Source organism: Pelophylax lessonae (genome assembly GCF_965119305.1).
Source record: "Pelophylax lessonae genome assembly, chromosome: 7".
In the NCBI taxonomy this organism is placed as follows: domain Eukaryota; kingdom Metazoa; phylum Chordata; class Amphibia; order Anura; family Ranidae; genus Pelophylax; species Pelophylax lessonae.
In genome coordinates this window covers 189,126,197-189,137,900 of record NC_138774.1, presented here as the reverse complement: position 1 = coordinate 189,137,900, position 11,704 = coordinate 189,126,197, and positions in this window count along the sequence as shown.

The following is an 11,704-nucleotide window of genomic DNA, read 5'->3' as shown; positions in this document are numbered from 1 at the left end:
GCTCTGCTCAGGGAGATTGAGAACTGAGCGATCGTCGGTGTTCGATCGCTCGGTTCTCAGTGTGAAAAGTGCAGTGGGACGGGACTGATGCTACATCCTCCTAGGTATGCACTGTCAGTATATGAAATGGCAGGAAAGAGTAAAGGGAATAAAATGGGATTTTCAGGATGGTTTTATGGGAGGGGCAGTTCTCAAGGTTGTCCTTCTGCCAGCTATCATGGAGGCCCTTTACAGAAGTGTTGGTGCACTTAATGATGGTGTTAAACCTGCATGCAGTAAGATTTAGAAAGGGACAGTAACATTTTGGCATAGACATTGATGCGGGCCAGAGGTGGTCATAATTCAGTGTAACCGTGGCACAAGTTGGTAAAGGATTGGTGTGCTGGATACCCTGCTCTCAGTGGATCAATTCAAGTCTTGCTGCCTTGGCCTCCTGCTATCTGATGAATACATTGACAGGTGTGTATATATAGTCTCCTGCGGTGGCCCAAGTCTATTGGGATCGGTAGTTCAAAAAGTCTGTTGCTCCACTACATGGCTTCCATTTTTGACAACTCCCAGGAAAAGTACAGGGGCTCACTTGACTTTAGCTCTTCCCCTGCTGGCCAAAGGAGGATGAAGCAACACCATTGTGTTCCCCTTAAACACCCACATCCACATTCCTGTAGCATTGAACTCTCATTGCTGCACTTTATAAAACATCTGGGAAAAATTCAAGGTTAAGCAGTAACATCCTCTTCTTTCCCTTACTCTCATCTCTTGTTTCAGCAGCCAGTGCTCTTCTGTTTTTTGCCTCATGTAAAGTCTCAGCTGGTGTGTTCCAGGAGATATGTAGGGTTGCAATCACCTGCCAAATAAAAAAAAATGAATTGTCTATTTTGACTAAAATGATTGCTCAGGGAATTGTAATATATATAGATACCCACATCCCAATATTTCATGGAAAAGTTTGTTTGGAAGGTTGGAGTAGAGGGATTTTAATGGTACCATCCTCAAACATTACACTGTTTAGATAAAATCCAAAAGATTTTTATTGAACATATAAAAAAAACAAACTTCCAATTTAAAATCACAGAAGCATATACAGAGTGTAAATAAAAGGGTCCCTCAATGTAGTCCCTTACAAGAGGGTGCTGACCAAAACCTACCTCCTGAAAAGGTTGTGAGTGTAGACGTACAAACTCCCGACATGTTACCCGCTCCTTCAGGAGAGTAAGACAGCGAAATAGGGGGACCACATACTATAAATGACAATGAGAAACATAAGTACATAATGCACTTTTCATTATTACCAGTGAATCATTGTGTCTACAATTATTCCAAAATTTGTACATCAGGACATTTGCCTCGAAAGACTAGTCAACCCAAGCAATAGACCAGAAGGAGCACCAAGGTTACCATCCCCAGGCGAGCATGGGAGCAAATCCAGGGGACCCCTATGAATGCTGAATATAATGCAGTGTATTATAATATTTGATGATAATATGAGATTTCAGTGTATTGTTGGCAGATACAATGACATGTACAATATAGTATATATACCATCATGGTAAAATAGAAAAAAATTATCATAGGCTGGGTGGGCAGTGGGGTAGATGAAACTGGGATGACTCTCGAAGTATATAGATAAAGATTAAATCAAAGGATGAAGGTATCTCATTTCTCTTTCCACCTATTCAGTGGTATATATATTCCAATGAGGATGTTCTAAAAATAGAATGGTATGTGTAAAACAAGATACCAGTCCCCAAGACATGCATGTATAGGTAAGATATTCAGGAATCACAAAGATCCCATTTCAAAACAAAAAAATAGAACAATCAGACCATAGTAGCTTAACTGTGGCTAAACATATAGTGGACTGAGTAAAAAAAAAAAAAGAGTATTAGTTTATAGGAGGTCTAAGGCATCTGTGAATTAAATACCTGCATCGAGTGGCCATCCACATCCATCCATCGCCGTGTCTGGCAGGTAATGGCCAGAACGGCCCCTAAATATCGCTTCTACCTCACAGCGCACAGCCGGTCCGCTCACCAGCGGATGACGTCACAAGGTCCGATCACGCATGCATCGGTGTAACGGGCGAATGCGCGCTGCTATTATTGAGACCAAGTGAGGCCAGGCGGAAGGCTGACTAAGCGGCCGCCCAATGGCCTGTCAGGGAAGGCTGGCCATGAACCAGGTACACACACATTATATATATATATATATATATACATACAGTGCCTTGCGAAAGTATTCGGCCCCCTTGAACTTTTCGAGCCCACATTTCAGGCTTCAAACATAAAGATATAAAACTGTCATTTTTTGTGAAGAATCCACAACAAGTGGGACACAATCATGAAGTGGAACGCAATTTATTGGATATTTCAAACTTTGTTAACAAATAAAAAACTGAAAAATTGGGCGTGCAAAATTATTCAGCCCCTTTACTTTCAGTGCAGCAAACTCTCTTCAGAAGTTCAGTGAGGATCTCTGAATGATCCAATGTTGACCTAAATGACTAATGATGATAAATAGAATCCACCTGTGTGTAATCAGGTCTCCGTATAAATGCACCTGCACTGTGATAGTCTCAGAGGTCCGTTTAAAGCTCAGAGAGCATCATGAAGAACAAGGAACACATCAGGCAGGTCCGAGATACTGTTGTGGAAAAGTTTAAAGCCGGATTTGGATACAAGAAGATTTCCCAAGCTTTAAACATCCCAAGGAGCACTGTGCAAGCGATAATATTGAAATGGAAGGAGTATCAGTGTAACGCTCATGCGTTTTTTGTTAGTGAATGGATTTGCAGCTGCAGAATTATTACACTCAGTAGTCATGTAGAGAATGTGTTGAACAACATATCCAACTCTCAGGACTTCATCACTGTGTACAGCCTGTTATGCAAATATACATACACTCAATATGATGTTCCTGGAGTGATAGAATGTATATGATAGAATAGAGGTGAGAGACAGGCAATAGAATGGTGAGCACTTAGTAGTAGTATTCAGGAGAGTGGTAGGTGATGATAGTATGCAGATAGGTTTTAGCAATCATGTATAGTAACAGGTGGTAGGGGACAGCAGATGAAGTATGCAAGAGAGAGTAACCTAGTGCAATGATAGGTGATGGTAGTCCCAAGAGCTAGCAATCTATGCAGATGATAGAAATAGCTTAGATAGTAATAGTCCCTTTAGTATGCAGTAGTAGATAGTGAAAGTTAGGTTGAGGAAGGAATCCCCTGCGGGGTACTTATCACTAGATGGGTTAGTAGTAGCAAGGTCCAAGAGTAATGGAGTAATCCGGTAGCGAGATACTGGATCGGTAGCGAGGTTCCGGTCTTGTTCAGGCAAGGGGAATAGCTTGAAGCTCCGGCAGCATTGGACAAGGCAACATGCGGTTTGAACGAGCAATGAGTGAGAGAAAGCCGGCGATTGAAATAGCCGCTCATAGCGGCGCCCGGCGATGACGTCTTTGCCCTTAAAGGTGTATGCGTTCCATTTGGATAGCAAGATGGGACGCAATATTAAGAGAGAAATGTGGAAATAAGGGTACCAGAGGTACCAGAACATTACAATTAGACCACTGCAAATCTACGAAGACCTGACCGTCCCTCTAAACTTTCAGATCATAGAAGGAGAAGACTGATCAGAGATGCAGCCAAGAGGCCCATGATCACTCTGGATGAACTGCAGAGATCTACAGCTGAGGTGGGAGACTCTGTCCATAGGACAACAATCAGTCGTATACTGCACAAATCTGGCCTTTATGGAAGAGTGGCAAGAAGAAAGCCATTTCTTAAAGATATCCATAAAAAGTGCTGTTTAAATAGTTTGCCACAAGCCACCTGGGAGACACACCAAACATGTGGAAGAAGGTGCTCTGGCTAGATGAAACCAAAATTGAACTTTTTGGCAACAATGCAAAACGTTATGTTTGGCGTAAAAGCAACACAGCTCATCACCCTGAACACACCATCCCCACTGTCAAACCTGGTGGTGGCAGCATCATGGTTTGGGCCTGCTTTTCTTCAGCAGGGACAGGGAAGATGGTTAAAATTGATGGGAAGATGGACGGAGCCAAATACAGGACCATTCTGGAAGAAAACCTGATGGAGTCTGCAAAAGACCTGAGACTGGGACGGAGATTTGTCTTCCAACAAGACAATGATCCAAAACATAAAGCAAAATCTACAATGGAATGGTTCACAAATAAACATATCCAGGTGTTAGAATGGCCAATTCAAAGTCCAGACCTGAATCCAATCGAGAATCTGTGGAAAGAACTGAAAACTGCTGTTCACAAATGCTCTCCATCCAACCTCACTGAGCTCGAGCTGTTTTGCAAGGAGGAATGGGCAAAAATGTCAGTCTCTCGATGTGCAAAACTGATAGAGACATACCCCAAGCGACTTACAGCTGTAATCGCAGGAAAAGGTGGCGCTACAAAGTATTAACTTAAGGGGGCTGAATAATTTTGCAATTTTTCAGTTTTTTATTTGTTAAAAAAGTTTGAAATATCCAATAAATTTCATCCACTTCATGATTGTGTCCCACTTGTTGTTGATTCTTCACAAAAAATTTGTTTTATATCTTTATGTTTGAAGCCCGAAATGTGGCAAAAAGTCGAAAAGTTCAAGGGGGCCGAATACTTTCGCAAGGCACTGTATATGTATATGTGAGGCTTAAGTTGCCATCCACAGTATGCATGTCGGAGGTTCAGCCCGGCGCTAAAGCAGCTCACAAGCAAGAGGAAGGGGCTCCTATGGGAATTCCCATTTAAACCTCCCTCTACAGGCATCACATGCTTGCCCATGGACAACCCCAAAATGGATATCATCCGAAGAGGCAAATATCACAATGGATCACAATAGACAATACTGTAAACTTAGTATAAAAAAGTATTCCTCAATACAAAGTAAGAAAAAGAAATGGAATCTTTCAAAGTGTTGATACACGTATTTATATAATAATAATGAGCTATACATCACATAGCAACAACAAAATATGGGATGCCTGGATATGTAAGCCTGGATAAAGGAGGAAAAAACCAAAAGGGAGGGGAAAAAGAAAATAAAGAGAAGACCAAGAAGAATAAAGGGAGCCGGGAAGAGGAAGAATTGGGGGAAGGGAGGGGGGGAAGGAAAAAATGAAAGGGGGAGAGGAAAACAAAAAAAAGGGGAGGGGGGATAGAAAAGAAGGGGAGAAAAATATATGAGAAAAGCCAAATGACTATACTAAAACCCGAATCGTCACAAAAAGGGTTTGAACTTGTGCATCTCATTAAGACCTGGAGGGACAAAGTGTATTTAAGCATTCTATCCAAAGCGTTTCGCGTTGGCGTCTGCATCGATTCCAATCACCCCACGTGAGTCTGGGGGTATGACCTCTAGGACACAGAAGGACACCGCAGTATTGTCAAACCTGTGGTGTAACCCAAAGTGTCTCGTTACAGGTGTTCGTATTTTTCCATTGCCAGAATAAAAGATGTGATCACCTATCCTCTGGCAGAATTGACATCTTGGTAGGTGGAGTGAGGCGCTACCACTACATTATAAACATAAATGAAAACTTGCAAAATATAATACAAGACCAGTATAAACACAATGAAAGCTACAAATTTCACCAACTGTGATGTGAGACAGTGTAAAAGTATAATAAATAAATAATTCTAAACTAAAAATAAATAAATAGGATAAGACCAGTGCTGATAAAAAATGTGTTGTGATGACAATAAATGCTGATAAATAAGTGCACTACAATACATATATATATATATATATATATATATATATATATATATAGTGTTACATGAGAGGTAATCAGTCAAAAATCAATAAATAATGGTGTTGTTAAAAGTAAAGTATGTGCACTACGTATAGAGATGAAGGCTTCAAAGTAAGGTGCTTCATGCAATGAAAATAGCTATATAAGTATTCTTATGTGATACCAGCACGGAGTGGGTGATAAACAAAAAAATATTTAGTTGATGATGATGAAAAAAATTATAATAAAGTGTCCATAAAAAAATCAAGTGGGGTGATATAATCTTGTGCTTGAACTGTGCTTCTTTCCGTGGTACCGTGGACTAAATGATCCTCCACCCCGTAAGTCGTGGCCACTTACCAGAAGTACTCAGGCCTCTGGGGACCTATAGTGCTTGTAGAACTCTAATTTCTTTAGAGCGACCACCTCCTCCTAGGTGAAGACTCAAGGGTACCTTTATCCAATATGTCTCCTGTGTGTTTTGCTCAGAGGCATCTATACATGGTGTCTCAAGAAAAGGCAGGGATAAAATCTCATGGTGCAGTAAGTTTTATTGTTTTGTGCAGTAATAAACAATAAAAAATGGGAACTCACATTCAAAAGTACTTCTATTGGCACTTGTAGACAGCAATCAAATAAATTAAGCAGGAACCGCTATGTGGTGCTCAGCTTTGCGTTCCACGCTCCAAGTTGCCGAAAACCGGAAGTGACGTACTGATATCATCAGGTGAAGTGTCTGCTCACCTCCACAATTAACCCACTAGGGGTCTAAAGCAGTTTGAAGGCTGATAGAATTTTGCTGTCTGTTCAGTAGGCCACTCCACTATACTTGATGCTACTCCAAAAAGTTTAGCACATGTGTAAATAAAGAAGACAGTCTCCAATGGTGCAGTATCGACACATTCAGGAGGCATAAAACCAGATCCCAGCTTCAAACCTGCCCACGGCTTGGTACCTCTATGCATTATGCCATATCCATCATGGCTTCAACTGGAGCCACACACAACGCTCGGTTACTTCCTTCAGTTGAAACCATGATGAATATGGCATAATGCGTAGAGGTACCAAGCGGTGGGCATGTTTGACGTTTCTGATGTGACCTCTTTGGAATTGTGATTGTTAAAGCTGTTTTTTTTTCTTTATTAGATGTGAGTTTAATATTTGAAGTTACGATCTGGTTTTATGCCTCCTGAACGTGTAGATACTGCACCATTGGAGATTGTCTTCTTCATTTTCACATGCGCTAACCTTTTTGGAGTAACATCAAATATAGTGGAATGACCTACTGAACGGACGGCAATATTCTATCTGCCTTCAAACTGCTTTAGACCCCTAGTGGGTTAATTGCGGAGGTGAACAGACACTTCACCTGCGGATAGCAGCACACTGTTCAAGGAGTGGACACACAAGGAATGATTCACTGGCTGCATTTTTGATAGACTCTTTTGGACTTTCTTTTTTGCACATTGGCACTTTCAGAATGGTTATTTATTTGTTTTTTTCAGTTTGGATTTATTGCCTTGTTTGCACTTTATATAATCAGAGACGTTGTCTCTGCACTATATTGCACTTTATTAGATACTTACCTTATATGGCACAACCTTTTTATGTATGGTACATGTATGTATGGTTTTTTACACTGCCTTTTTTACATATTAATTCCTTTTTAGCAGCGCTACCACATTTATTTATTCAAACCATAAGAATTGATAAGGTCAATTGAGCAATCCCAGCTTCTTAAAAAAAGGTCAAATGACAAACATGAAAGCGGGGTACATGTACTCATGTAATAAAGGAGGAAGTAGGAATAAGGGTTTTTATGAGTAAGTGTGATAAAAAAAAAAACATTTGCTTTGTGAGTGAAACAAAAATAAAGTCCAAATCCTGAATATTTTTGATGGCCGGTGGAGTAGTATGTAATGTACAATCTCTATCAGGCACATGCTAGCAATCTATTAGTGTTTGTAAGGATTTCTTAACGTGTTTAAGAGCAGTAATCAAGAGAATGAAGTTGCCTGTGTCCAGGGAGGCTCTAGGCTGACATTTAAATTGCCTCCTAAGATCAATAAGCCTTTAGAAAACTTGAGCATCTCAGCTACCATCTTATCTATAAATGTTACTTGCTGGATTTTTGGGGCATAAATGTGTAGACAGGTGCTCGGCTACAGCAATATAGAAAAGGAGACATTGCCTTTTATTCTTCTCTCCCTCTACTGAGATACGGATGTTATGCTGCACCATTCTCCTATGGCCAGTAGGGGGAGAGCTAAAGCTAAGCAAGCGCTTAGACTTGAAGGCAGAGGGCCTTCTTGTTTGAGACGGCTGCCATATAATGGGGAAAATGGACTCCTTACACTACAGATCACAATAGGTACTGTACAGTAGGAGGAGTGGAGAGATTATTGTTAATGAGCTGCCTGGAAAGTTTGTCCTTGGAACCAGTGAGTTAGAAAGAGAGCATCTCTGTCTGGATATTCACCTGCCAGTGGGAGCCTAATTCAGCAGAGATCTGGGACTGGGAGTGAAGACACCCAAGGGTAGCAAAGCACTGCCCACATCACATCACCTGTACTGCAGCTGCAGGGAGACTGGAATGTCCACTCACCCTCTGCTTCCCACCGCTGATCACTGGAGGCTTTTGGGGAGAGACCTAGGGGGCCCCATTTCTACAGCGAGAGGTGACGCAGCATCCTAGTAACAGGTGAGAGGGCTATTTGCTCATTACTGATACTGCTAGCAGAGACTGAGCCTCTGAGAGCAGGACACCAAATGTACCCATACAGCCCCATATACTGCACCTATTCCAATCCTAGACTGCACCTATACCAACCCTATACAACATTATACTGAACCTTTACTACATCTGAAGGACACCTACCTTGCACCTGTGCCAAGACTATGTTTTACCTATACTCTACCTATATTGCATGAATGTTAACTGGGATGTTGTTAAGTGCACCAACACTTTTAAAGGGCCCCAACGATGGCCGTCAGAAGAGCTAACATCCCATAATAATTTTTCTGCAAACCCCCTTTTTTTCCCTGCCCCCTCCACTACCATCCTCCTTTTCTTTTGGACAGTGCATACATAGTCGGTCTAGGACTAGCATCATAGCCATAAATGTGCTCTGGCAGTAACACTCCAGCACTCAGTAGAATAAACTTTACTATTGCTCTCTACTGCACTTGAGGTGACCTTGCTACTGTTTATGCTGATCTGGACACTAAACATAATTTTGTGCCTAGTCCTTACTGTTAATCACTTTGTATGCCTAATTCTGTTACTACCATTGTTCATCCATTTTATGCTTGCCTAGTTACTAACCATATTTGGTGACAATATAAAAAGTTTGCCTTTACTACCTGGTTTGATGTCTGTTTTCTTTGATATAGCACTACTATTGGGTACTAAGTATTACTTTTAGTGCATTCCTCTGATACCGTATGCTTGTACACTCAACCTGCTGTGTCAGAGAAGCTGAGGTTCTTGAGAAGGTTGAGGCTAAGAACAGAGGACCCATCCTATCCAGCGTCTCCTTCCTGAGGTAGCACTACAAATGGTTGCCAGAGTGTATCTTTTCTTTTCCAATGATGTTTATTGAGAATTTTCAGTAAAAAAAAAAATGTAAAACTCAGCAGGTACATTGATTACAAATAGGTACATTAATTGTTTATCAGAATAAAAAAAAATTCTTAACCTAAAGAAACGCCAGAGGTTATCTTTTGATTGATAGTCCCTTTAGCTAACAAAAATATGCCTTCTGAGTCTGACTTGCATTCAGGTAATATGAAAATCCAGTTTTTGTGGATCACTAACACTGGAATTACTCCTAAAGACAATGGTTAAACTGGTAGGTGTGAAGTTTAGGGACAGATAAATGCGTTCAATATCTCCAAGTCTGCTTTTGTCAGTAGTTCCCTAAGGAACAGTCTTATGTCTTAGTGGACTATAGCTGTTCCCTCCATCACCCTGAGTCTAAACCCACACTACTGTTTGGGGAAGGATGGGGGGCAGAGAGAGACTCACTGTTGGTCCCCAGTGATTTGGGCTAGTCAGTCCAAAAGTGGGCCTGGTCTCTATCAAGTGGAGAGTTGGGTTGTCATTTTGCATTTCACAGCCTATTCCTTTTCATCTGTTTCCCCAATCTCTGTAACAGCATTGATTGTCTGACCTTCCCTACCATCTCTTGGATACTGCCACACTACGTTAAAATGAGTAGTGAACTGGTATCTGCATCTTCACACTTGCATAGACACAGATGCAACCCCGTATCTGCCCTTTTAAAAGTCTTTCAACTTTCTCTACTTTTTGACCAATTGTAAATAACATTTCAAAGCAGTTTAAATGACCATGTGATTGACTGTGCTCATGGTAGTAACTCCACAAAATTACAATTGTCACCCACAGCTCAAAAACAGAAGTGAAAGCAAGTGTTAAATATTTCCCTGTGCTTATTTCAACCAGCACTGACTGCAGACTCAGCAAGACTTTTCAGTAACTTACTGGAACCATGGAATTAAAATTGGTGTACAGCATATAAACCGATATTGCAAAATGCAGATCAAATGATAACTTCTTGAATGCAAATTCACACAAAAAGTTGGGGGAGGGGGGGGGTTCCTGTAAGTGGCAAACAACCAGGGCCAGATTAACGTAGGGGCTATTGGAGCTGCAGCTCCAGGCCCCTACCTTTTATATAGGCCCCTGGTTGGCCATATTCACTGTTACCGCTCTTCTGTCACTTGTAAACACAGAAGTCTGGCTTCTATGCTCGCTTCCCCAGGCAGCTCCCTCAGAACCTCCCCACACAGCACGAAGGCCGGACAAGGAGGGACAGTTGCCGATGCATGGATGTGTTTATGGGCTTCAGAGACAGCATCCCATGTTGAATTAGGCATGTATGGCTGCACCCTTCCTCCTCTGGGTGCATGCCAAGGCACGGCCCTTAAGGCCCTTCAAAATCCTCAGCACCAAGCCCATGATGCTCTTAATCCGGCCCTGCAAACAACTAGTACTATTCTTCCAAGCCTATTTACACAATAGCTATTTTAAAACCAAGAGAGTTCCTTAAAAATAATGATTTCAATAAAGATCGCATCACGTATTGGTGTATAATGTATCTCAATATGATATGGCCATATGGTGGGACCAAACCCCCATTTTTATTTATGGACTCTCTTCAGATTTGGTAGTAATTTCTTTTGCATTTGCGCGCTATTCTTTTTTAATATACATGTCTTTTGGTTCATAGCTGCAGCAGCTTTGGAAATACATGGGTATGCTCCCCCAAATTTTTTGCCTGTTTATTATGTATTCGGTCTGACCAGACTATCGAGGTTGAGCAGCCCTCCCCACCCCCCACATACACCTGTACTCAATCAGTGTCCACCATCAAATGGATATAGGAGGAGTCCCCTGTAGTGCATTTGCACATTTTTCCCAGCAAGGAGTGTTGTCTCCAAGGGTTAGAAGGGCTGGATTCATCTCTTTTTCATGGATAGTGTAGGACCCACTGATAATGGGGTACTTTGACGCAGTAGTGGGCTTGAGCACGATATGGCCATATGGTGGGACCAAACCCCCATTTTTATTTATGGACTCTCTTCAGATTTGGTAGTAATTTCTTTTGCATTTGCGCGCTATTCTTTTTTAATATACATGTCTTTTGGTTCATAGCTGCAGCAGCTTTGGAAATACATGGGTATGCTCCCCCAAATTTTTTGCCTGTTTATTATGTATTCGGTCTGACCAGACTATCGAGGTTGAGCAGCCCTCCCCACCCCCCACATACACCTGTACTCAATCAGTGTCCACCATCAAATGGATATAGGAGGAGTCCCCTGTAGTGCATTTGCACATTTTTCCCAGCAAGGAGTGTTGTCTCCAAGGGTTAGAAGGGCTGGATTCATCTCTTTTTCATGGATAGTGTAGGACCCACTGATAATGGGGTACT